We start from the raw sequence: 27068 nt of genomic DNA, 5'->3' as shown, positions 1-27068 counted from the left end.
ACCTTCCAGGCAGATATGAAGAGTCTTCTCTAGAGAATATGACCAGCCTAAGTGGAAAGACATAGACATCAAGATCAGGCATTACCCCCAAACAATCCAGTCACAGAATGGCTACAGTGAAGCTCATACATGCAAACAGAGTTCCATGGTTTTAGTTCTCTGCTGTTAAGAATGAGCTACTGGGACTTCCCTGGTGGCGCAGTGGTTAAGAATCCGCCTGCCAATGCAGGGGACACGGGTTCGAGCCCTGGTCCGGGAAGATCCCATATGCTGTGGAGCAACTAAGCCCGTGCGCCACAACTACTGAGCCCGCGCACTGCAACCACTGGAGCCTGTGCTCTGCAACAAGAGAAGCCACAGCAATGAGAAGCCTGCGCACCACAACGAAGAGTAGCCCCCGCTCGCCGCAACTAGATAAAGCCTGAGCACAACAAGGAAGACCCAATGCAGCCAAAAATAAATAAATAAAATTTAAAAAAAAAAAAAAAAAAGAATGAGCTACTGCACTTTGTGTCTTTGTGTTGCATTTTGGTAACTGCAAAATTTCAAACTTTTTCATTATCTGTTACAAATATAAAACTTTAATGGATGAGGAGTTGCTCCTTAAGGATGAGCAAAGAAAGGGGTTTCTTAAGATGGAATCTGCTCCCGGTGAAGATTCTGTGAAGGCTGTTGAAATGACAACAAAGGATTTAAAATATTATATAAACTTAGTTGATAAAGCAGCGGCAGGGATTGAGAGGACTGACTCCAATTGTGAAAGCACTTCTACTGTGGGTAAACTGCTGTCAAATGCACTGCATGCTACAGAGAAATGGTTCATGAAAGGCAGAGTCCATCAATGGGGCAAACTTCATGGCTGTCTTATTTTAAGAAACTGCCACGGCCACCGTGATCAGTCAGCAGCCATCAACATCGAGGCAAGACTCTCCACCAGCAAGAAAATTACACCTTGCTGAAGGCTCAGATGATGGTTAGCATGTTTTAGCAATAAAGTATTTCTTTATTAAGATATGCAGGCATAATGCCATTGCACACTTACTAGACTACAGTATAGTGTAAACCTAACTTTTATATGCATTGGGAAACCAAAAAATCCATCTGACTCACCTTGTGATATTTGCTTTATTGTGATGATCTGGAACCAAACCCGCAATATCTCCAAGGTCTGTGATGGATTTATATACTGAAAGCATAACTATATTGTGCTGGTCAATCTGTCATTAAGGCAATCTGAAATGTTGTCCTAAAAATTTATATTTTATTTATATTATTTATTTTCAGCCGCATTGGGTCTTCGTTGCTGCACACGGGCTTTCTCTAGTCGCAGGTAGCGGGGGCTACTCTTTGTGGTGGTGCGCAGGCTTCTCTCATTGCTGTGGCTTCTCTTGTTGCAGAGCACGGGCTCTAGGCGTGTGGGCTTCAGTGGTTGTGGCACGCAGGCTCAGTAGTTATGGCTCACGGGCTCTAGAGCGCGGGCTCAGTGGTTGTGGAGCATGGGCTTAGCTGCTCCGCGGCATGTGGGATCTTCCCGGAGCAGGGCTCGAACCCGTGTCACCTGCATTGGCAGGCGGATTCTTAACCACTGTGCCACCAGGGAAGTCCTAAAAATATTTTTTAAATGACCCTTTTATAGAGAGATATAAGGAGACTGAACCTATCAGACATTAAAATATATTTTAAGGCTGTGTTAATTAAAACAGGGTAGTACTCATTCAGGTAGAAATGGGAAGATCAGTGGAACTAAATAGAGGATGGCTAATCAAAATAAAAGTGAAATACTAATGTTAACCAAAGAGAAATGCAGAGGTCAAAAACTCTGTTTGGTAACAGAGTTGGGGGTACACACTGGGGCAGCTTCTACATAAATTAAAAAGTATGTATCTTCAAGGATTTTCAATGCCACATTGTTTATAAAAGCAAAAGACGAGAAATAATCTGGTTAAATAAGTCATAATATATATACTCATAGTATGTATGCTCAGTTATAATATATATACCTGTGGAAAGAATGGGCTGTATTCATGTTTACAGAAATGAAACATCTACAGTTAAAAAAAAAAAGAAGTGAGTATACCGGGCTCCCATTTGTTTAAGAAAAGAAGGTGGGGAAGGAGTAATACACACACTTACATATTTGTATATGCTTTTGTGTGTTTATATTTATGTAAGAACATATAAGAAAATACTAATAGTGCTTGACGTGGGAAACAGATCTGAAGTAGAAAATTTGACTTCTCATTATATATCTCTTTCTACTCTTACTTGTTTTTAACTGGGTTTTTTTTTTTTTTTTTGGTTAAAATTTTTTTAAGAAAAGGAAAAAAACAAACCTGATTCTTTATGTTCCTAAGGGTACATAAATGTTAAATGCATTAAAAGTCATGCTTATTAAAAGAAAAAAGAATGAGCTACTGATATTAACCTTGGGATCTCAGATGCTGAGTGACAGAAACCAGAATAAACAAACAGGTAAAATCTACTTGTAATAATAAAACTATTTAAGGCTGAAGGAAACAATCATTAAAATCCTCAGAGGAATATAAAAACATTGTATTCATCAAACTAGAACAAGACTGCTGTAGGAGGGGAACATCCAGGGGAAACAAAAGAGCTTCTAAAATAAAAATGCAAAAGTAGAAATAAAAAATGCAATATAAGTCATGGAAGATAAATTTGGGGAAATACCAAAAAAAGTAGAAAAGTACAGAGGTAGAAAGAAAGAAGAGAAAAAAGTCAGAGGACTAATAGAGGGCATCTAAATAAGAGGAATTATTTAGAAAGAAGAATATACAAAACAGAAGGGAGAAAAACATTAATGAAACACTTAATATTTTCCAGAACTGAAAGCAGTAAGTTGCTAGACTGAATGGGGCATACAGCACGCAGTGAAACATATGAAAACAGAGGTATACTAAGACACATCATTGTGAAATTTCAGAACACTAGAGACAAAGGAAAAAACCCACAATCATATGTCAAGAATTAGGAATCAAAGTCCTTTTGAACTTTCCAATGATGACGTCTAAAAATAAAAGACGATGAAATGATGCATCTAAAAACATTTCCACCCTAAAATTCTTTACCCTGCCAAACTATCAATCAAGTGTGAGGACAGTTAAAATTAATTTTCAGACCTGTTTATAAGGTTTCATAAAACTAATCTACCACAAACACTTTTTCTTAGAAAGATTAAAAAAAAAAAAAAAAGACATGCTGCCCTCTGAGCATGTAACAAAGGGGCAAAATAGAAAAGGGGAAGATATGAGATAAAGGAACTAGAAGACGCAATCCATGAGAAAGGTAAAAGTGACTCTCAGGAAGATAGATGGTGACAAGTGTGTATCAGGTATGGAGAATAATGAGTCTATCCTGGACAGTGAGAAGGTCCCAGGAGCAACCTCTTCAAGAAAATCAAGTTGATAAACTTGGATAAACATACTGAAAGGTGATTAAAAAACTAGTAGAGACTTTGGGGGTTGAATTATTGATAAGCAGTATATATGGAAAACTCAGCAAACAATTATTAACTCCAAGAAAATAAAAACAGAGGAATGGAAAAGGTAACTACAATTTACTAATGGGTCAATTAATAAATACTGATTTAATAAAAATATTAATATAATTATGTTGGGAGAATTGAGGGATCAGAAGTGTGTGTATATATATATACAGAGAGAGAGAAAGTAGGGGTAGAGTGGAAAAAAGAGCTAAATCCTCATCTTCCATAACGGTTAAAACTGAACAATCAAGAAATCAGCCACATAAGCATACCATAAATGATATGGAGCTCAGTGACAAAAGCATCAGCTAAAAAGTTCAAAGTTGTAGCCTCTAGGCATCAAGAAACAGAGATAAAGAGCAAGACAGTCTTTGATCTGTACATGCATTAACAATTTTAATATGAAAACCTACCAAAAAATATGCCTCTTGTGTATAAAGAGTAACCAATTTGAACACAGAAATATCAGAATTACAACTGTTCTTGCAGAGTTAAAAACAAACAGGACTTCTTCTTTGAAGGTGAAAAAGCCTGGAAACACCAAGTCATCTTTGGATGATATGCTTCATTAAATTCTTCTTTGTATATATTATGATATGAAATGTATTTTAGTAAAACATTCCATTAAAATATAACATTTAAAATCAATATTTAAAAAACCTATAAAGAATAATTTTCAAAAGATATGTATTTTCTCTACATTCATAAGTGTACAGATATAACTTTAACAAAAGGAAACTGTTTAATCAATCTTATTTAATTCATCATAAAACTGCTTCTTCTATTTACTGGCATGTTTATCTAGTTTTAACCCAAATCATTTTCCTTAATTCACATACCACTAATTCCACTCCAACTAGGAACTGGGGCTCAAAAATCACTGATTTGTAATCAAATACAATTCAGATTATAGTACTGTTAGACTAAAATGACACAGATCTCTCAATGTAAGAATATTTTATAAGCTACTAGAATTAGCTATCAATTTCCAATATTCTTATTTCACTCAACACTCTCAGGCTGTTGTTCACTTCTACTTATATCAGCCTTTAAAGCACTGAGCAAAACATTATATAAAAGTAAGTACAAGGCACTGCATTAAAAATAAGCACAATAATATATTACTGACAGTGAAAAAGAAGGAAACATTCTCTTCTCCAAGGTATAATGCCACTCAACTAGGTCTCCTGGGCAGCAATGCTCAGGTTAAGAAGACAGGGGAACACAGTCTCCCCACATAGGAAGTCCATGTATGGCATGTCAAACATAATCTACAATATTAGAAAACTTCATTCTATATGTCCAGATGGAAACCCTGCATAGAATAGACTTACTAATTATTTTAAAAGTTTTAGAAATTTAGAAAGCCCAAAGAAGTCCTGCCTCGGTGAGAGCAGCTATATCCTATCCAAAATGAAGCGATTATTTTAGGCTTTAACCTCACATTTCTTATTTGGAAGACTTTCTGGTTGTAAGAAACTTGAGGAACATGCAATATGTTCAAAGTGGTGAAAGAACATTCTAATTACATAAAATGACAACTGAATCCTGGTACTATTTTAGTCCTTTTCTCATTGCAATTTTCCTTATGGCAAGCATAAACACTAGACACAACTGGATATCCTTGCCAGCCCCTCAGTTCTAGCAGTTAAGGAGCTGGATACCATGTTTTGAGAACACTGGTAACAAAATGAACTAGAAATATGGTAATTTGTGTCTCTCATAAATGTTTAAAAGGTTACATAAAAATATTGTTTCAAATATTGCAGAAAGTTTTTACAAGTCCTTTTCTGTAATGACAGTTTTCTGCTTTAACAGAATTTCCTTCATATGCTTTGGTTTGATAAAATTGCATTAATGGTGTAGTTACATTAAGACTTAGTGAAAAGATTCACCCACTAGCCTGGCTACAGCTCATCTGCACTCATTTCAATAAATGTAGCCCTAGACAAAATTATCTGGGAATCAAGTTTGTCTTCATCTCCCCTCACTTGTGATTTCCACAGCTCTTTCCTTCCTTTCAGTGCCCTCCTTCCTATTCTTATCCCCAGCTTTTCAATATGCTCAAACTTCCTTATTTTCCCCCCAAATCAACAAAGTCCTAAATATTGCTTCACACTTCTATTACTTGCCCCTCGGTTCTCTCACATTCTCTATTTCGAACATTTACTACCCTAGTCAGCAGATGATTTTGTCAGAAGGGAAAGAAAAAGAGGCTATCATTTATGATTTACTGAAATTCCCCTCCACTTGTAGAATCAACTGTATCAGCACCGTTCCTTACCTTTTTTTCCTCAAATCTCACAAGAAAATATGCCCCTAGTCCTCTACAAAGCTGCTGTCTGTGTGATGAATCAAGTCCCTCCCACCCACTGTAGGACCATGACCCATGGGTTATCCCTCTCCCGTAACTTCAGTATTTTTTCATTTGTAACTCCCACATTTTTAAGTTTTAATATCTTCCTCATCTTTCAGTAATGATATTTTAAATCTCCATTTTGAACCCCATTTCACTTTTTTAAATTTATTTAATTTATTTATTTTTGGCTGCATTGGGTCTTCGTTGCTGCACGCAGGCTTTTCTCTAGTTGTGGCAAGCGGGGGCTACTCTTCATTGCGGTGCGCGGGCTTCTCATTGCGGTGGCTTCTCTTGTTGCGGAGCACGGGCTCTAGGTGCGTGGGCTTCAGCAGTTGTGGCTCATGAGCTCTAGAGCTCAGGCTCAGTAGTTGTGGCGCACGGGCTTAGTTGCTCGGTGGCATGTGGGATCTTCCTGGACCAGGGCTAGAACCCCATGTCCCCTGCACTGCCAGGGGGATTCTTAACCACTTGTGCCACCAGGGAAGCCCCCCATTTCACTTTTAAGTCACACCCTCCTCTCTCTCCTTTTGCCCATCACAGCTACTAAGCTTCTTTAAAGAGTAGTTCACCCTGGGCATCTTTTCTTCAGTTCTCCATCTTCCCATTCAGCCTCCGCTATCTGGCTTCCCTAGCCACCACTCTCCTCAAACTTCCTAACTATGTTTAGGAACAAGCTAACTGAAAAATCAAGCACATATTCTGTCCACGTTCTGCCTGAGGGCAGGCTGTCACTCCTGTTGGTGTTCCTCAGATCTTCACTCTTTCCTTGAATGATATTTACTTCTAGGGCTTCAACCAGTTTCTATCTGAATATGATTTTCAAATCTTGGTTATAGCAGTCACTTTTCCCCAACTGCCTTCTTAATGTATTGTACTTTCCCCGGGAACCCCAAATATGGTGCCTTTAATTTACCATTTTCAAAACTAGTCACTCACCCTAACTAGAGATTCTAGCTCTTGTTATCACGACATCACCATCCACCCTTTCTCCAAAGCTTAAAATCTCAGAATCATCTGATTTTTTAAAATTCTCCCTAACCTAGACATCAAATTCTCCTCCAAATCCTTCTCATTCTACTACAGAAAAGTCTCAAAAATTCATCCTCATCACAATTTCCAGGCTCTGACCTTTGGTTTAGAGTTTTTATCTTCTCTTGTCTAGACTATTTTAAAAGCCTCTTACCTGGTCTACTGATCTCTAATCTTTCTCCACCCTGGTCCTGGCTCCATGCTGTGTCCAGAAGCATCCTTGTTAAAGTACAGAGCTCATCCTGAGAAAAGCTAGATCTACAGAGGTTTTTTTTTTTTTTAAACAGCTCAAATAGTGCTGTTCCTAATTTGCTCTCACAATGCAGTAGCCCTGCTTTTAGTACATTTTTACTGACCTAAGCACTAATTAATAAAGCAGTTTAAGGCTCCATTGGTTTTTTAATAAGAAAATATGTAGTATTATAATTGAACCAACAGAATTGTCTGAAAGTGTTTTTATACAATAAGCACTAATAAACATGAAATATAACTACAGCATCACTGCCAGATTGTATTCAATATGCAAATCTGAATCTTTTTTAGTATCCCCCAAACTAGATTATTTTAGAGTAAATTTCATTGGTAGTTTTTTCAAGATAACACTTATTTTTTTACATGCACTTAGAAAAATACGTAGAATTCAAAACAGATCCAATGGTAAAGTGGTTTTTAAATTCAGCCATGATGGTGGTAATAGAAGAAAAGTACATAATCTTAAGTAACTGACTCAAAATCCAACTCTTGTACCCCTGGCGGCTATCATTTTACTCTAAGCCACCACCATCTCTTGCTCATTTACTTCAGTAGTCACTCAGTTGCTCCCCTGCTTTCACTCTAGTTCTCAACAATATTCTCCAGATTGGCTAGAACCATCATTTAAAACATAAACAGATTTTGTTACTCTTGCGCTAAAACCGTCCAAAGGCTTCCCACTGCACTTAGAAAAACATCCGAACTCCTGACCATGACCTACAGAGCCTTCATGACTTGGCACCCTGTGCGTCCCTCTGAGTTCATCTGCTACAACTCTCTCCCCGTGGTCCGCTCTAGTCACACTGGCCTTCCTTCTGTTCTTCAAACATGCCCAGTTTATTTCCCATTTCTCATCTCCCATCTTTACCATCTTCTGTTCTCTCTGCTTGAAATGATCTTCCCAGATACCCACATGCATATCCTTAATCTCTTTATTTTTGCTTCAGTATAAATGTCACCGCCCCAGAAAGTGAACCCTAACACCCAGTCTAAGGAAGCTCCTCTCCCTCACACACATCCTCAGTCATTCTCCCTCCTATCAGTTTTGTTTTCATCCTAGGGCTCATCTGAAAGTATCTTTGCTTGCTGTCTGTCTCCCTTGCTAGAAATTCACTCATTGTTCTGTCTCCTCCAGCACTGGACAGTGCCTTGACACACAGAAGGCATTCAGATATTCATCAACCAATTAACAAATATATGCTAATGTTTCTCAAAGCTCTATCAAATAAGATGATATTTTCTTGCCTAATCTCTGTAAAGATATCCCACGGACACAATGAACTCAACATGCCCAAAACTCATCAAATTACTTCTTAAAGCTGGTCACCTTCCAGTATTCCCTATCTCAATTAATGGCGCCCAGGTATACCTGTTCAATTTCCTTTATTCCTGCTACCTAATCTGCCACCAAGACCTTTCAATCTGTTGTCTTGCATATCTTACAAACACACCCCTTTTTCTTTATCTCCACTGTCACTTCCTTAGTTCATACTCTCAGCCTCTCTCACCTTAACTTCTAACACCTTCTACTTATTTTTCTTAATTTATCTACCCCCAATACCACCATCAGAGTGAGCTTTCCAAAATACAAATATGACCATGTTTCCTCCTGGTTAAAATCATTCACTGGCTCCCCACCACCTATAAAATTCCAATTACTTAACATGGCATAAGGGCCATATGAGGCATAAGGACCTTATATTCCCCCCTTTAACTGTTCAAACATCCTCTCTTGCTCCCCCTTAAAGGGGCCCTTTTAATTCCAGCCACACCAAGCCATTTGCTATCCATAAACTTATTGCTTCATACTGCTGTGACTTTATCTTAATGGTCTCAAATGAAGCCTTTCCTGACCCATCCTAGAAGATATAGAACATACAGCACTTATTGAATAGTACAGTTGATCCTCATTATTCACGGATTCTGTATTTATGAATTCACCCACTTGTTAAAATTTACCTTAAGCCTCAAAGTCAATACTCACAGTGCTTTTGTTGTCATAGGCAGACACAGAGCAGCAAAAACAACATGCCCAGCGTGTGCATCCCCAGCTTAGGTCCAATTAGGCAACACTGCGCCTTGTTGTTTCAGCTCTCACACCAAAAATAAGTATCCTTTCAATAGTCTATTGAGTGTCACATTTTTCAAATTTTTGTGCTTTTTCATGGTGATTTCACTGTCTGAAATGTCCCCCAAGCATAGTGCTTACCTGCTGTCCATTGTTCCTAAGCACAAAGTAGGGTGATGTGCCTTACAGAGAAAATACAAGTGTCTGATGAGCTTCCTTCAGGCATGAAATTATAGTGCTGTTGGGCATTCAATGTTAATGAATCAACTATATATATATATATATATATATATATATATATATATATATATATATATATAGACACACATATATATCAAGGTGTCTTTAAACAGAAACACACACAAAGCAAGGTTATGTATTGACCAGTTAATGAAAATGTGATCAGAGGCTTGTAGGAAACTAACCCTCTTTTAGCCTAGAAACAATGACTCAGTACTGCCTAATTCAGTGTTCACAGACAACTTACAGAACAAAACTACCACAAAAAATGAATAATGAGAAGTGATTGTATTTGCATTTACATGTCTATCTCTACCACAAAATTAGTGGGTTCTCTGAGGGCAGAAATGTCATCTTATTTATCTTTGAACTCTAATTTTTATTATTATGCCAAACATACTGCAGTTAACATTTATTGCATGTAATTAAAAAAATTGTAGTTTCTCATTGTTGTAATGTAATTTTGCCCTATATATTTACACTTCATGGTAAGATCCCCACACCAGGAAGGCCTTGCTCAACTGCACAGTTAATGGCCTGAACTTCATCCTCCATCCCGGTCCTTTCACCTCTTTTATAGCCAAACATCAAGCTCTTTAAGTTCAAACTTAAAAAAAAAAAAAAAAAAAGTCACAGTTAAATGAAAAGGCATTTACAGATATTTATTTTTCTTCAGGTCAGTTAGCATCGATGGGCTTAGAGCTAAAAACTATGTGACAAGCTTCCAGACACAATGGAAGGCTGAGCACACATGCCTACACTGTCTCCCTTCTGAGGTCCCACTGACATGACAGAATCCATGCTTTTTAAAAAGAACAGAACACCAACAGTACTAGAGGTGAGATGGGAGAGAAATGAAAGATTAGAAACCAGAAATTTTAGGAAATACTAGAAGTCAGAAAGCTGGTGAAGAGGCTTGCATGTCTAGCAAAAAGATGGACTTGAAAATCTAAAGTAATTCTCTCACAAAATGCCTAGAAATGCTAACCAAAGTACCAAAAACATCCTCTCAAGTACAAGAGTAAGTCCTCAAGAAACTCCTCATGCGCCAACATGAAGAGGATAAAAACAAACTGGTAAGCATGTGCTTGAGTCATGGCTGCATGGAGTGTTTGCAGATTTCAGTACCTAGTTCAGAAGCAGCAGTTTAGGCCTTGGTCTGTTCAAAAAGAAGAACTGCCAATTAGACCCCTCCATATAGATCAGGGATGTTACAGGACTAAGCCCCACCTGGTAAAAGAGTGGCCTAGCAAAGCTGTCCCTGTTGGCCAAGGAAGACAACGAGGAAATGAACCTTTTTCAGCTTGAACTCTGTATTCGGGGGCAAATACCACCTGAGAATTTGTAACCACAGCCTACTCTCAAGGATTCAGGGTTCCAACATACCTACCTAGTTCAGAAAACCCCAAGCTGAGAAATTACACAGGTGCCAAAGAAAACCTTTAGCAAATCTTCCCTGGAGGAATGTGTCCCCTAACCAGGCTGCACAGAATCCCTTGAATAAAACCCTGCCAAGCATGAGCTCACAATTCGAAAATAACAAAAAAAGCTCATGAGGAAAAAAAAAAAAGAGATAGGTAATTGAAAACACAAGAGTAATACTATCATAAAGGAATGCAGGTAAGATTGAATAAATGTTGTAATCTAAGCCATCAGAGGTAAGCGCAGTTCTTCCCAAGTGGATTTTTCTCTGGGCCTCCCTTGAGAAGTGCATGTTTGCTCAAATATTCTTCTTTTATAGTAGAGTCAATAGTTACTGGGTAAAGTTGAAAAAATAGACACATGTTTTCTAAGACACACAGCATAATTTTAAAATTTACAAAACTCTCACCCAGGGTAAGTACCGCTCCCCTCCCCAGGAGCACATGGAAATGTGTGAGGGCATCTTGGATGCTCCAATGGCTGTGGTAGAGAACAGGGGCGCTAAACTTTAAGTGGTGCTCAGCACAACCCCACAAGACAAAGCACAGTACTGCCAAAGATGCCAAAGAGCAATTGTTGAGAAACACTTTACTGATATGACTAAATCTGAAGCTATTATCAACGAATAACGCTATGAAGTAAAACTGGGAACAGAAAATTTGAAACTTTCATTGTACATTCATCCTTCTGCACTATTTTAACTGTTTATCATTAATATTTTTAAAAAATTAAAAATAAATTTATATAAACAAGTAATGGGAGGGACAGCTGTCCTGCTCATCAGTCAACATAGATCTCTCCTTTTAGATAAACTAGGTTGCTCAGCACACCAAGGATAAAAGCAGTGCATCAGACTACCCTACAATTCCTAGACTCAGAAGAGCAGTCCTGGGCTTCCCTGGTGGCGCAGTGGTTGGGAGTCTGCCTGCCGATGCAGGGGACGCGGGTTCGTGCCCCGGTCCGGGAAGATCCCACATGCTGCGGAGCGGCTGGGCCCGTGAGCCATGGCCTCTGAGCCTGCGCATCCGGAGCCTGTGCTCCGCAACGGCAGAGGCCACAACAGTGAGAGGCCCGAGTACCGCAAAAAAAAAAAAAAAAAAAAAAAAAAAAAAAAAAAAAGAAGAGCAGTCCTTCCAGCATTTAAATATTTCTTAGCCAAAGTATCTCCTGAATTAAAACAGACTTACTGACGCTGGTTGTGTGCTCATGCAGTGAGGATCCGAAACCTCTTTTGTGAGGCAGCAGCTGCAACTGCAGTGCTCTCCACGGCTGAAAGACGCCCAAGGAAGGAGTCAAGACTCAAAACAATAACTACGCACATTTGAAGTGGTGGGGTAGGATGGTTCTGTTGTGCAGTTCCAGAATATGTCGCTTAACAAGCCAATGAAAGCCTCTTTTTAACAAGTGATCTATCAGTGAGGCAGATCAGTTTTAGACTGACGGAAGGTCAATTAATGAAACATTTGCACAGATGAAAATGGAAGATATAAGTGATGTGTACTACAAGTAGACAGAAAATATTGACTACAAAAAAACCCCCCTACACTTACTCCAGAACTTCGCTTCTCAAAGATGACAAATTTTCAACACACACACACACACACACAATACGGATCCATCACATCCTGACTACTACATAATTTCTTTATACTTTTGCTTTCCCTCCCTATTCCTTTCCTGTACACAGAGTGCTAGTACAGCTGACCCTTGAGCAATGGGGGTTTGAACTGTGTGGGTCCACTTACACGTGGATATTTTTCAATAGTAAATACTACAGTACTACACGATCCATGGTTGGTTGAATCCACAGGTGCTGAGGACCAATGATAAATATCCAGACTATCAGCCCCTACACCCCACCACCCACCATGTTATTCAACGGTCAACTGTACACACAGGCATACTGCACTTATATTTTAAGTGCAGTAATGGCCAATATGTTTAGATGAACATCAAATTGAGGTATGTTAAGGAAAAAAATAAACCGGTTCCTAATGTTTTTCACTTATCATTATGAAACCATTCTAATACCTTTTAAAATACCTTTTCATATGCAACTGTTTTATGTAGGGTAATCTTTATCTATAAGCAGGGATAAAATTATTCTAAAAGAAATAACTCCTAGATGGTTTTTCTAGGAGTTAAACATTTCATTTAAATGAACTTGTATAGTAGAAGATTACAACAGTTTCAAATATTGTCAGAAAAAAAAATTACCTTGCACGAAAATATTAGAATGGATACAAATATCATCAGAAAAAAAAAAACCTGGACTCTAAGAACTAGCTCAACCCAGACCTGGGACTTGAAGCACATGAAAAAGCCTTCTTACAAAAGAAAGTACTTAAGAAATCGCATCACGAGGCCCTCAGAATTTGAAAATAGGGTGATCCCTCAAGAATTAAATTAGTAAAAGGAAACACAAGATACATAGTCCTAGCAGAAAAATGTCACCCTAAGAGAAGACAGATCGAAGTATTTGGAAATATTTGTCTAATCAAAGTATCCAAGATATAGCCGTAGGATAAGAACACAATAAAGAAAACAGTGACAATCAAGTGTATTGTAAGCTGTGGGAAGAAAGTGTGTTAACAGAAGGCAATACCTGGTCAAATCTAGAAAAAAGGAAATAATAAATTGACCAGGTCTCTAAAATTCCCCGGGAAGAACTTGCCTACTCCATATTCCAGGGTTTCTCAATCTTGGCATTACTGGCATTTTGGTCCCTTGTTATGGGGGACCATCCTATGAATTGTTTAGTAGCATCCTTGGCCTCCAAGCACTAGATGCTAATAAGCACCTTTATCCAAACTGTGACAACCAAAAATCTTCAGATATTACCAAATATCCCATGGGAAGCAAAACTGCCCCCCTTAAAGAATCAGTGGTATATTTTAGAATATACATTGATCACACTGAAATACAATATACACAATTACACAATATACACTGAAATACAATGCAAACCAAGCTAATAAAGTTTGACGTTTCTAGCATCAAAATCACCTCACTTTTCTTGATCACCCAGTAAATGTCTCATAATAATTTGGCTTTCTAGAGAAAGTATCATCATGGTTGCAAGAGGTATTTACTATATGGTTTTTTGATAAATTAAAAAAAAGAAAATGTCAGAGAGAAAGGCCCATGACCATTCTTTATATATGCATTCTGATAATAAAATTGAAATCACATACTTCTCATATTTCCCCACAACTTCTAACACTGTTTTAATTGTTTTTCAGGCATTTGAATGCTTTTAAAATTTAATATTCCTGGTGTAATAGTCTTATCATCTTCATCAGTACTATCAGCGTCTTGCTTTTCTAAGTTTCCCTTTTTCCTAATTTTTAGTTTCTCTGTCCCTCCCCTCCAGGACAACAGGCACACAGCGCCTCCATCATCATTATGGTAAATACCCTTCCTTTGAAAGTTAACAGTATATCATGCTGGTCCAAATATAATTTGACTTACTAGTTAATACCCAGGTAAGTGGTCTCAAAAGAACTTTTCTATCCTTTAATAATAATAAAAAGGGTCAAATATAGTTGAGAACAGCCTGTTTAAATCTAAGGAATGTAACAACTTACTTAAAAATAAGAACCTAAATGAACCTTTAAAACAAGAACAGGGCTTATCTTGGGAAAAGATCCCTAAACCCTGAAAATCCAGGGACTGTCCTTTGCCTAGGAATCCCTTGAAAACTACCTTGAAAAATACCTCTATATTCCATTTGATCAGCCACAGTGAATTCACAATTTCCCTGTATTCATCTTATACTCCCCGTTCTCTCTGCCACCTGTCTTCCAAGCTCTCGTTGCTTCACCTTTAAATTACCACTGCCAAGTCTTCTACTACTATTCTCTTCTTTGCTGTAATCCACTCAGCATAAGACTATCACACAGATCACGTTAAAACATCATTTTAATGACAATACTGTATTAGAAGAAGAGAGCTTTCTGCCATCTGGAAATGCTTAAATTTCTCTTTTAAAAATCTAGCCTGGCGCTTCCCTGGTGGCGCTGTGGTTGAGAGTCCGCCTGCCGATGCAGGGGACGCGGGTTCGTGCCCAGGTCTGGGAAGATCCCACATGCCGCGGAGCGGCTGGGCCCGTGACCCATGGCTGCTGAACCTGCGCGTCCGGAGCCTGTGCTCCGCAACAAGAGAGACCACCACAACAGTGAGAGGCCTGCATACCGCAAAAAAAAAAAAAAAAAAAAAAATCTAGCCTTCCATCTATTCAACTGAACTCCTCTACTCTCTAATACAAACTCTGTCCTGACTACATTGATCTTTTTACTTCCTATACCTACAACCACATTATCTCATTCCCACCCAAATGCCTTCATTCATGTTACCTCACCCAACAATATTCTTTTTTTCTTGGCTATTCAATACCTAATCAATTGATGGCCCCCTTCTTGCTTTTTTTTTTTTTTTTTGCGGTACACGGGCCTCTCACTGTTGTGGCTTCTCCCGTTGCGGATCACGGGCCCAGCCGCTCCGCGGCATGTGGGATCCTCCCGGACCGGGGCACAAACCCGTGTGCCCTGCATTGGCAGGCGAACTCTCAACCACTGCGCCACCAGGGAAGCCCCCACTTCTTGCTTTTTTACAATCAAAGTTTTAGAGTTAAAAGCATCTTAGGACATATCTCAAAAACTAATCCAATCAAATGAGCAGCAAGTCCCTCCCTACAGATAAGAATTTCTTTTCTTAAACTATCTCAAAACTTACAGTCTGCTGCACAGGATAAACCACTACTTACATGCTAATTTCTGAGGTTTCCTAATTTGCTTAATAATAAATATCAAGCATTGCCTAAAATCATGGGACAATGCTTGGCAGAGGGGACACAAAAACCATTTCTTCCCTCAAACAGCGATATAAAGTAACCTTCATATTATGTGAAATTCCAGTATATACATATATACACAGATTTACTTTTGGTAAAGATTTCTACTTGAGTGTAACAAATTCTAAGCTGTTGTTTCTGGAGATATTTTGGAAGAGAGGGAACTGCAGGTTTGGAAGGGAAATAAAGAGATGGCAGAGTAGAAGATATTTGCTGGGCACTCCTAAAAGAGATAGAAACAGAGACAAAACAAATTTCCAGCCTTTGATCTAGAATCACAGTCTGTTGGGAAGGAGAGAACAGAGATGAGAATGGAAGGACAATCAGAGCCAAGTCAGTGTCCCACTATGTCACGTTCTGACATGAACTGGCATGAAGTTACCACGGACCGAAAGGAACTATAAATACCCACTTGGCTATAGCGAGCTGAGTTAAATAAAGGTTACTAAAAGCTTATTCTTTTACCTCAAATATCCAAGTTATGCTATCTCTAAAACAACAGCTAGAAACACAAGTTGAAGTTAGTAACCTTTAAGTGAAAATAAGAAAGGCTCTGAATAAGATGTTCTAAAAAATGCTTCTTAGGATTTATGAAGCATTTCCTGTCCCCCACTACCCCAAGACTGGAAATCCTGAAACATTTCTTTCAAGGAAGTAGTGGTAAATGGAAACTAGTTGTATAGTACCCGGGATCTCCAAACGGAATTGCATAAAATGTCATCGATAATTTGTTTGATATATTTAATGTTTTAACTGGGAGGACATTAAAAGTTTATAAGGTTTTTAAGGATTCATTCACAATCTCAGACTCCTTAATCCTATTTCCCCCACAACAGTTTAAATTCCTTCAGGGAAAATTTCTCTACCTTGGGTTTCTCAAGAACCCAGTGCTAAGGATGGCAAGCACATACTGTGATGGCTTTGCCCATGTGCCTCCCAGAGTGTTCCAACCTTCTTAAAAACGTGGTTTAGGGCTTCCCTGGTGACGCAGTGATTGAGAGTCCGCCTGCCGATGCAGGGAACACGGGTTCGTGACCCAGTCCAGGAAGATCCCACATGCCGCGGAGCGGCTAGGCCCGTGAGCCATGGCCGCTGAGCCTGCGCGTCTGGAGCCTGTGCTCCGCAAAGGGAGAGGCCACAGCAGTGAGAGGCCTGCGTACCGCAAAAAAACAAAAACAAACAAACAAACAAAAAACATCTGAATCAACTTATATAAAATTACGCATGACCATCATTTACTTTCTAAAATAAGCAACTTCAATGAATTAAATTTCTTTAACTCAGCTACCCAAGTTTCTTACACCAAAGTCCCAGACAGGATATTTAATAGATGAATAAAAAGGCAAATAGTTTTATGTAAAATGAAACTTCCTGTAAAACATCTTATTGTATGTATATAAAAATACATATTCAAGGTAAAATAAAGACAAATCCACTTGAAGACAGCAACATTCATTCCAAATACTAAAGAATTCCTATTATATGATAAATGGACCATTATGAACGTATTATAAGTATGGTCATTTTCTTCATTCCAAACAAAGTGCTACATTTTCAAACACTACTTACTTCTTTAGATTTTAGGGGGAAAGCAGGAGGAAAACTCAGGATTGTGTGAATTTTATAAAAATTTTAGATTACGTTGGAAGGAATTTTTGAGGTTACATAGTCATCTTTCCACCCAATATTTAACTTGCCTTTGTAAACACACTGAAATGTCATATAAAAATAAGACTTATTAACTTTAGTCAACAGCACATAACTTACTGGACTACTTTAAAGCAAAGTTCTTTTAAAAAATATTTACTAACAGACATAGCTCTTACACTGGAAAGAAAAAAGTTAAAGTATGAATCAAGCAAAGGCACTGAAGACATATTTGTTCAACAAATATTATCCACTGTACACGTAACACTGTACCAAACAGTAAGAGAAGAAAAGGATACTGATATTTACTGTACCAGACTCTGTGCTAGACACTTTACATAAATTATCCAATTAAAATCTTACACCAACCCTATAAAGTAGATGTTATAATCCCTATTTTAGAGATAAGGTATATTGAGTTTAGTAGTAACACCAGAATCTCTGCCAGCAAGTGTATTGTTTATACCACACAGAGCTCTGTGTCCTGAACAAAGTAAAAGAGCTGGAGCTTGGAAAAACTGGAATTACAACCCATATCGCTAACTATCTTGCCTTGCTGAGTAAAAAAATAATAAAGTACCCAGTTTCAAGAAACTGTATCATTTCACTATATAAGAAACAGTGAAAATGTTTTGCTAGTAAGCAAAACCCCAAGTAATATTTGTTACAGTTAATGAAAAGTAACTCAAGCATTAAGATGGTAACAGCAATAAAGTAATTTATAAGCTGTCATTATAGTATTAAAATTTTCTAAAACTTCCAAAAATCTGGAAGTAACTGTGACAATAGCTCTCACCGTATCACCAGATGAGAAGCTATTTAAATGAGCTACAACTGGAAGATGAACTTGCAATATCTTAGAGAGCCATTCTTTTCTGTACGAAATTGGATTTCTTTATACACATACACATGCGCGCGCACACACACATCATATATATATATATATGTTGTATTTGATACAAGACCATGAGAGTTATATTATTCTTCATATGAAAACCAAGTTGAATGCTTTGGAAAAACCCAAAGAAAGCAAGTGACAAAACAAGAAAACAAAAAATCCAAATTGTTGTATAATTAAGTGTAAGCAAGACAGCTGTAAACAATCCAGGAGTCACAAAACACTACAAGGATCCTACACTCAGATTCCTTCACAAACTTTTAAGTTTTTGCTCCTAAGTTAGGATCACTGATAATACACAAGTTTATATAAGAATGTTGACCCAGAGCTCCAGTCAAAAGATATCCATGTCTTAGTCCTTGGAACCTGTGAATGTTACATTATTTGCAAAAGGGATCTTTGTAGCTGTGATTAAGGATCCTGTGATGGGGAGATTATCCTGGAACAATAGGGGGGGCCTCATATGTGTCCTTATAAGAGAGAGGCAAGGAGAGAGTTCTCCTTCTCTCCCACACAGGAAAATGTGATAAGAACAGAGCTGAGAGAGATCTGCAATTCTGCCCTTGAAGACTGGAGTGATGCACCCACAAGCCAAGGAATTCTGGCACCACCAGCAACTGTAGAAGAAGCAAGGGACATAGTCTTTTCTTGAGCTTTTGCAGGGACCACCCTGTTTTGGCCCAATGATACTGATTTCAGATGTCTGGCCTCCAAAACTGTGAGAGAATAAACTTCTTTTGTTTTGAGCCACCAAGTTTGTGGCAATTTGTTACAGCAGCCACAGGAAACTAACTCAATCAGAAAAGGGTTTTTGATTTTTAAAAAACTGTTCATAAGCAAATGAGATAATGTGTGGAGAACACTTAGCAAAGCTCCTGAAACATAGTAAGGATTCAAATATATTGTCGATGCCATTATCGATACTAAGCCAACTCTGTCTAAGCTCCAAGCTCTTGGTAGCAAGAGGAAAAAAAAAGGACGTTCAAACAGTAAAACAGGGGAATACATACACAAGACTCAGGAGTGAAAACACATGAATCAGCCCCTCATATAATGTGTACCTACCAGCTATGTCAGTGTTACGTTATAATTTGTCCTATACTGAAAAGATAAATGGTGGATGAGGCCAGCCAAAGACAGCTTCTTGGGGGAGGCAAGCTTAAACATTTATTAGCAGAGAAGAAACAAGGGGGCAAAGAAGGGGAAAGCATGAAAGTGAGCAAAGCAATTGAAATCAGTTAGATGCTTGTAGAGCTATCAATCTGGCTAAAGTAGAGACCAAGGTGAGACAGACCTTCTGAGGTTAGTTACCTAAATGGTAAAGGACCATAAAAGCTATGCTGACTGATTCAGTCGTTAAAAAGAATATTTTATAGGATGTATTATTTTACAAATATTGGCTCTTGGGGGTTTAAAAAATATAAACATGCTCTGGCCCCACTCCAGACCTACTAAGTTAGAATCCTTTGGTGTGAGATAACTCTAAAGGATTCTGATACCCACTCAGGTAGAGAATCCCTGTATCAGAGCCAATTCGTGGCAAAAGACCTACAGAATTAAAGTCTCATGAAGGATATAATGTATCCTCAAAGTATGCAATCAACTAAATCAACAGCACTTTCCTAGGTTAAAACTTCTCCCAAGATGTAGCCCCTCTGGGTTCCACCACAGACTTTCTATAAATCCCTCACTCTTTACTTTTCCTTTCCTAAGCATGTGGCCCTGATCTGCTCAGTCATCTTCCTCACGCTTTCTCACAAATTTTTCTAGAAAGGTCCATGAATTTCAGCTGCCCTCCCCCATCTTTCCACAACATTTTTCCCACCCAACTAAGATCTAACAATATTTCATAGAACAAAGTAACCATGTAAAAGTTCCATTAATATATTATATAATAAACTTATAAAAGTGTTCTATGACCATTTATTGTAATAAAATCTGAAGTACATATATTAAGTGAAATTATAAATCATTTTTTACAAAAGATTTCCAAAAGCATAAAATTATAAAGTGACCATAAAAAGCCAATAAGCTAAGCCCTGTTCACTTCAATCTTTACTTAAGTGTTACTAAGTAGCTAACAAAGTACAAGGCTCTGAAAAGATACAAAGTATATGGAAATCTCAGTGATTTAGACACAAACTTCACCAGTACTAGAGTAGAAGAAAAGGAGATCTGGGAAGGGGAACTGAATATGATCCTTAAAAAAAAATCTCCTTTGTGTGTGTGTTGGGGGGCGGGGTGTGTGTGTGTGTGGAATCTTTTTTTTTTTTTTTTTTTTTGCGGTACACGGGCCTCTCACTGTTATGGCCTCTCCGGTTGTGGAGCACAGGCTCCGGATGCGCAGGCTCAGCGGCCATGGCTCACGGGCCCAGCCGCTCCGCGGCATGTGGGATCTTCCCGGACCGGGGCACGAATCCGTGTCCCCTGCATCCAGGGAAGCCCTTGTTTTTTAGAATCTTGCTGGCTTTACCTTAGCCTGGGTTTATTTCATGATTAAAGCCAAAAATAAAGCAACACAAGTTAGTGTTCAGGTAAATAAGTTAGTTCTTTCCTCTCCCATAAGCTACACCAATTTATACATATTCCCAGGTAGTTCTTTTTACCTCAGTAATCTTCAGAAATTTCAATCACATCAAATTCTATTGATATATACTTCCACCAGCAATGCGTGAGAACATCTGTTAGTCTCTCTCCTCTTCAAAAGTACTATCAGAGGGGCTTCCCTGGTGGCGCAGTGGTTGACAGTCCGCCTGCCGATGCAGGGGACATGGGTTCGTGCCCCGGTCCGGGAAGATTCCACATGCAGCGGAGCGGCTGGGCCCGTGAGCCATGGCCGCTGAGCCTGCGTGTCTGGAGCCTGTGCTCCGCAAAGGGAGAGGCCACAACAGTGAGAGGCCCGCGTACAGCAAAAAAAAAAAAAAAAAAGTACTATCAGATAACCAAGGACCTACTGTATAGCACAGGGAACTCTGCTCAATACTCTGTAATAATCTAAATGGGAAAAGAATTTGAAAAGGGATACATGTATATGTATAACTGAATCTGTGTACACCTGAAACTAACACTGTTAATCAACTATACTCCGATATAAAATAAAAAATTTTTAAATGTACTATCAAACTTTTTTGATCTGTCAATCTAATAGGTGAAAATAGTATCTCATAGTTTAAATTTTTGATATTTATATTGTGTGTGAGGTTGAATATCTTGATATATATGTTTGAGAACGATCTGAATTTCCTTTTCTGTGAATTATCTGTTCATGATCTTTGCCCACTTTATGGTTGGTCTTTTTCTTATCAATTTGCAGGTACTCTTCATATATTAAGGAAGTTAGCTTTTTGTCTGTTATACAAGTTGCAAATATTTTCCTCAGTTCATGCCACTTTCTTTCCTTCATGTATATATTATCCTCAACCAAATGGTAAATTCCTTCCATACAAGGACATTTCTTTTATATAAACCCAGGACAGTGCTTTTCAAATCTTCCAACTACATATAGCAGCAAAATTTAAAAGAGGGGAAACCAGCCTTTTGGGGGGGGGGTAGTCAAGGGTGAAAATGAATTATTACTGCAGCACCTATTTGGGTTGACTGCCCAATCCTATTTCACATGATTACAGCAAGTACAAGCAAGTTCTAATAACATGGTATAGTTTGCTGAACAGGGGAGGGATGGGTGCTGGATGAATCTGTTTCCTGTTGTCTGGGCTGGTGCAGGGAACATTTAGGAGCTGCTGGTGGCCATCTATTACGAGGACTAGGAAGTGGTCCTCTACAGCATTAGAAGACGTGAAGCAAATGCACAGTGAAGAGTAAAGAGAAGAGATGAAGTGTATCCAGCTGGCACTGGAGTCCCAGAGTCCGAACCCTTGGATTCCTTTAGGCACTCCTGCATCTTTACAGTATATCTCACTTTTTGTTCATACCAGTTAGAATGGATTTCTATTACTTACAGCCAAAAGTGGCCTACTTACTACAACTATCATCTACTCAAATCATTTCATAAAGGAACATTTTAACACCAAAGCCTCAGGAGGGATAGAACCTCAAATTTTAAAAAAAGGTTTATGTTTAATGACAGCTGTGTGCCAGGAACAAGTCTAAGTTCTTGGCATATACTGTTAAACAAGAGAAAAAAATCACTGTTCTAATGGACCTTGCATTATAGTGAGAGTATACAGATAATAAAATAAAAATACAATTTCAGATATGATAAACAGTTTGCAGAAAAAAATTTAAGTAATGGGATACAGGGAAATGAGGATGGTGCCATTCTGACAGGGTGGTTAGATAATAATGCTCATCTGAGAATGTAATTGAACTGAAACCTGAAATGATGAGGAGCCAGTTGTGTCATGCTTTAGGATGAGAATTCCAGGCAGAGGGAACAGACCTAAGTCAGGAACAAGCCATGACATTTCTGAGGGAAAAAAAGAAGGGCAGTGTAGGTGGAATATAGTGAACAAGGGGGAATGATAAAGAAGTGGTAATGGAGTAACTGATCTAAGAGGAAAAAGCGTAAGTTGGTAAAGTAAGTAGGAATCAGACCATGTATAGGAACTAGTAGGCAGAGGAAAGGATTTGAAAATAACTTCAGCTTTATGAAAAACTCACTACATTGTCTTTAATTCTCATTTTGCTTTGCATCAGTGATAACTTTACAGACCTTTAGAAACTACTTCCCAAGTATTAAACACAATGTTGAGGTTAGCTAGGAATGAGCATTTCCTAAGCAGAAAATATCTCTTCTGGAGGATTATGAAATGTTTTAAGAAAAAAATGCAAAGCCACCTTAAAAAAGAAGAAACTAGGAAAGATGGTAGAAACTACTTCAAATTCTGTACTACTTATACTGTGAATGAATCTATATACTATGATCAAGGCTGCACAAAGGTCTTAAAGAAGAACTTAAAAACTTAAGTCCTTTCTAAACTACTATAAAAATAACATCCTTTGCTAAGTTCACTATTATTGAATTGGACGTTAACAAAGTTAAATATTGTCAGAAGAGAAAACTGGAAACTAGACTTCTTTGACTTTATTGTACCTCTTGAGAATAGCTACAGCTTAATAGTCAACAAAGTTGTGGGTTTCGATCTTATCTCTATTACTAAGATAAAGGAAGAACTTCCCCTATGTGATAAAAATTAGGTACAAAGGATGCTTCAATATCTTTTCCTCTGAAAGCTTTTTAAATTAGGAGAACAATCAGCTTTAAGAGGTTTGGATACAGTACAGCTCACATAAGATGGTGTTCTCTCCAGATCTTTCCGGACAACTAATATCTATATACGCAAAGCAAGTAATTAAACCTGCACTGCTTCTAAGATTAATATCAGTAAAGTCAGATCTTTGAAAGCTCTAATGTATTCATGAATCTCATCTTTCACTATGTTAGATATTTAGTTAGCCCACGTAACCAAAAAGTAGACTGTTAACAACACAATCTATAAAGAGAGGTACTTTTTGAGTGTGGTGTGAGTTAAAGAAATAAAAGTCATTTAGACACCTTGATCAAGACTTGATTCTGAGGGCATCCTCCTCAACGCATTTGCAGCAGTTTGGCAAAGTGCTCAGGGATTATTAGTAGCGGTGTATGGGAGGGAGGGATACGGTCAACCTAAATTGTAAAGTCTCCCCCCAGTGGTCTCACATACAAATAACAGGAAGAGTTGGGAAATGATCGCAGCTTCTGTGAGACTGACCAAAAGTAATCTATGCAGAATCCGGTAACTACAATGAAGAAATCAAATCTTTAATTCAATACTAGCACCATATCAGTGAAGAGACCTCGTATGCTTTTCTGCTCTTATGATATCATAAATGGGAACACTATTTTTGGAAGGAAAGAATCTATAGGTTCTTTTTTCTCAGTATAATTTTTTAGGAATAATTTAATGATATCCTCAGCCCAGCCCAGTATTTGTTTTATCTAATGGGCAGGTGTTCATTCCTCCAGAAATAAATACGAGCACATCCCTTGCAAGTTAACTACGTCTACCTGAAGTGATGTTCTGATACAAATTTAGTCACTTACCAAATGAACCACCCTGTTAAAGAAAATTATAACCAGTGCTAAAAACCTAATGTCTAATTTGCAAGACACTCTTTTTAAAAAACCACCTAGGACTAGGTAATTTATAATACAGCGAGTGACATAAAAAGTACAAATGGCTCCTCTTGCCTCTTTTAATATTTATTTTCTTGGTGTTTTTATAATTAGGTAGCCTTTGACCGGCACTAACCCTGTATTATTTGTAACTTGCAATAATTTTCTGATGTTACTTTTAACAAAGCTTGGATGTCAAAAAAGTGAAGGGCATTTAATTAAAATCTCAGTTGTCTTCTGCTCACCATCTATTATTAAATGGTAAAGTATATAAAGGGATGGTAAATGCTCAAACAACTTCAGTTTTAAAAGCAGAATATAGATAACATGCATGGAGTCTCACAATTATGATTTTCTTGGTTATCCCAAGCTAAAAAGGAGGGGTGGGGGGAGGAGGAAGAGAGCAGGCTGTGTAGTCTTCTGGAACAATTTCAGCCTTAAATGAGACTCAGGAAAAATGCAAACTGCTCCCATGAATGTTTAAGAAAAATATGATTCGTTTAAAAAAAAAATCCAACAGTTGGCCTACAGAACAACAAAAAATGACGCTGTCTTATATAGAGCTACCAGACTTGCTTAAGCCCCTAATTTTTCTAGTGTTCATATAATTTAGAATGTAAAAAAAGAAAAAATTCATTTTGAAATTCCAAGTGGAAAAGCAACTGAGTGGCATCAATTAGAAAATGACACACACAGACATCCCGGAATCGTTTTTTTTTTTTTTTTTTTTGCATAAAGATATTTAGTGTGCAATCTCTATAGGACAAAAACAGAGCTATTAAAAATGTTGCCACTTGTATATTATGTAACCCTAGTCTAAACTAAAAGCAGCATAGACCTTAAAGAGTAATACATTGTGCAAACGTCTATTTAAACATGAATTTAAATACATGATAGATTTCAGATACAGATGACCTGAAAAATGACACAATCCACAAAAGTTCTTTGTTTACTGTAATCAGGCCTCAGAAGACATGACTATAATCAGGCCTGATACAATAATACCGTGAGGTCTGTTGTTACATCTGCGTACTGCAACTATCTCCGCATTGGTTAACAGCGTGTTACCTCTCCTAAAATATTCGGCATACGGAAGTTTCCCAACGACCATCTGAAAGATTTCACTGGAAGGAATGGCTGCTAAACCATACTCCCATTGAAGAGCGATTTTAACGCACCTCCACTGTTCCGAGCCATATAACAAGAAGACCAAGACAGGAAGCACAAAGTAAAATTCCAACCATCCCCAAAGGCATGGAAAAAGAGTAAAACGTGATTAGCTTGACCTTAACCAGCTGTTTATAAGTAATGCGGAGAATTTTCTGAGCTTCCCCATCAGCCTTCAATTACCTTCCTCGCCTGCCCCCACCCCCCTTTTACGTGCCCCAACGGATGGAAGTTGAATGGATGTAATCTCGAGCCGTAATCCAAGGAACTGGGGAGATTGAGACTAAACTCCCAAGAAAGTGTTAAAAAGTCCTTCTGCCAAAACACCCACCAACCAATCCACATCCTGTCATCACGCCGACCGTGAGATCCCTCCATCGACTCGCTCCTGGCCCTCCACCCCGCCAAAAAAGCCAAAAAAAAAAAAAAAAAAAAAAAACCCAAAAAGCCACAAACAAAAAAAGCCAGCACCTTTCTGGTTCCAGACCAACGTACTCAGAATCGGAAAGCACTGCCTCAGCCGCAAACGCCTCCGGAGCAGCGTGTGCTCGGCCCAAAACCACTCTGGCCAAACAACTGGAGTCTCGTGCCTCGGAAGTGGCAGCAGAACTCGCCGAAAGCCTCCTCCCCCAAGAACTCGGAGCTCGAGAGGCAGCCAGAGGCCGGCGGAGTCGCCCCCACTGGGCACCGACTCCGAAGGTGTCAGTCACGGCAACCGCCGTCCCCGGCGCGGCTCTCCATTCATGCTTTAACGCCACTCTCGCCGCAGAGGGTGCAGGCGCCCGCGCCCGGCTCTCGGAGGGGGCCCCGCGCCCCCAGCCCCAGCCCTGCCCTCGCCCGGGCCGCGCCGGGGAGCGCGGACGGAGAGCGGGGCGCGGCAGCCGGCAGCATGGGCCAGACACGTTGCCGCGCTCGGCCGGCCAGCCCGCACGCCCGCAGCCCGGGAACCTGGGGCCCCGCAGAGCGCGCCCCTCCCGCGCGAGACGAGCCGAACAGCCCCCGCCGCCCGCCCCAGCCCAGGTGCCGAGGGGGCGGGGCGGGCCGGGGTCCCCGCGTGGCGCGAAGCCGCAAGCAACAGGGCGCCCCCCGGCCAGCTCGGCGCGCGGCTAGACCGTTACCCGAGAGACGTGGGGGCCCCGGCAACTCACCGGCTCGCACCTCGGCTTCCTCCGCGCCGCCGTCGCTCCCCTCCTCCCGCCGCCGCTGCTGCTCTTCCTCAGCCGCAGACGCCGCCGAGCAGCCCCATCTACAAACTCCGGACTCGTAGTTGGGAACTGGAAATGCGGCTCTCACTCCCCTCCGCCTCCCTCTCTCTCCGCCCCCTCCGTCGCTCTCCACTCCGCCCGGCTCAGGTCGCCGGCGCCGCCGCCACCACCGCGCGCGCGGCCAGCCTCCCCTCAGCCGCCCTTCTCCTCCGCCTCCGCCAACGCCTCCGCCTCCTCCTCCTCCCCCTCCCGCTGCCGCCGCCGCCGCCGCCGCCGCCGCGGCGCGCTCTCTCCCGGCCTCGCGCGTGCGCC

The 27068-nt window shown here is 39.6% G+C and overlaps 1 protein-coding gene across 2 annotated transcripts in view; it reads right to left on the bottom strand.

Moving 5' to 3' along the window:
- PALS2 (protein associated with LIN7 2, MAGUK p55 family member) overlaps positions 1-26793 on the bottom strand; it is a 106078-nt gene extending 79285 nt beyond the window's left edge. The window contains exon 1 of one of the 2 annotated variants that reach the window (XM_082845880.1): positions 26700-26793. The gene's annotated coding sequence lies outside the window, so the exon portion shown is untranslated. Of the gene's footprint in view, positions 1-12059; positions 12112-26699 lie in introns of those variants that run through there. The other variant, XM_082845881.1, reaches the window with a different exon arrangement.
- Positions 26794-27068: the final 275 nt, after the last annotated feature.

This window comes from Leucopleurus acutus, assembly GCF_964270905.1.
Source record: "Leucopleurus acutus genome assembly, chromosome: 9".
NCBI lineage: Eukaryota > Metazoa > Chordata > Mammalia > Artiodactyla > Delphinidae > Leucopleurus > Leucopleurus acutus.
Note: the sequence above shows the minus strand (reverse complement) of the source record. Positions and strands in the feature narration are given on the sequence as shown.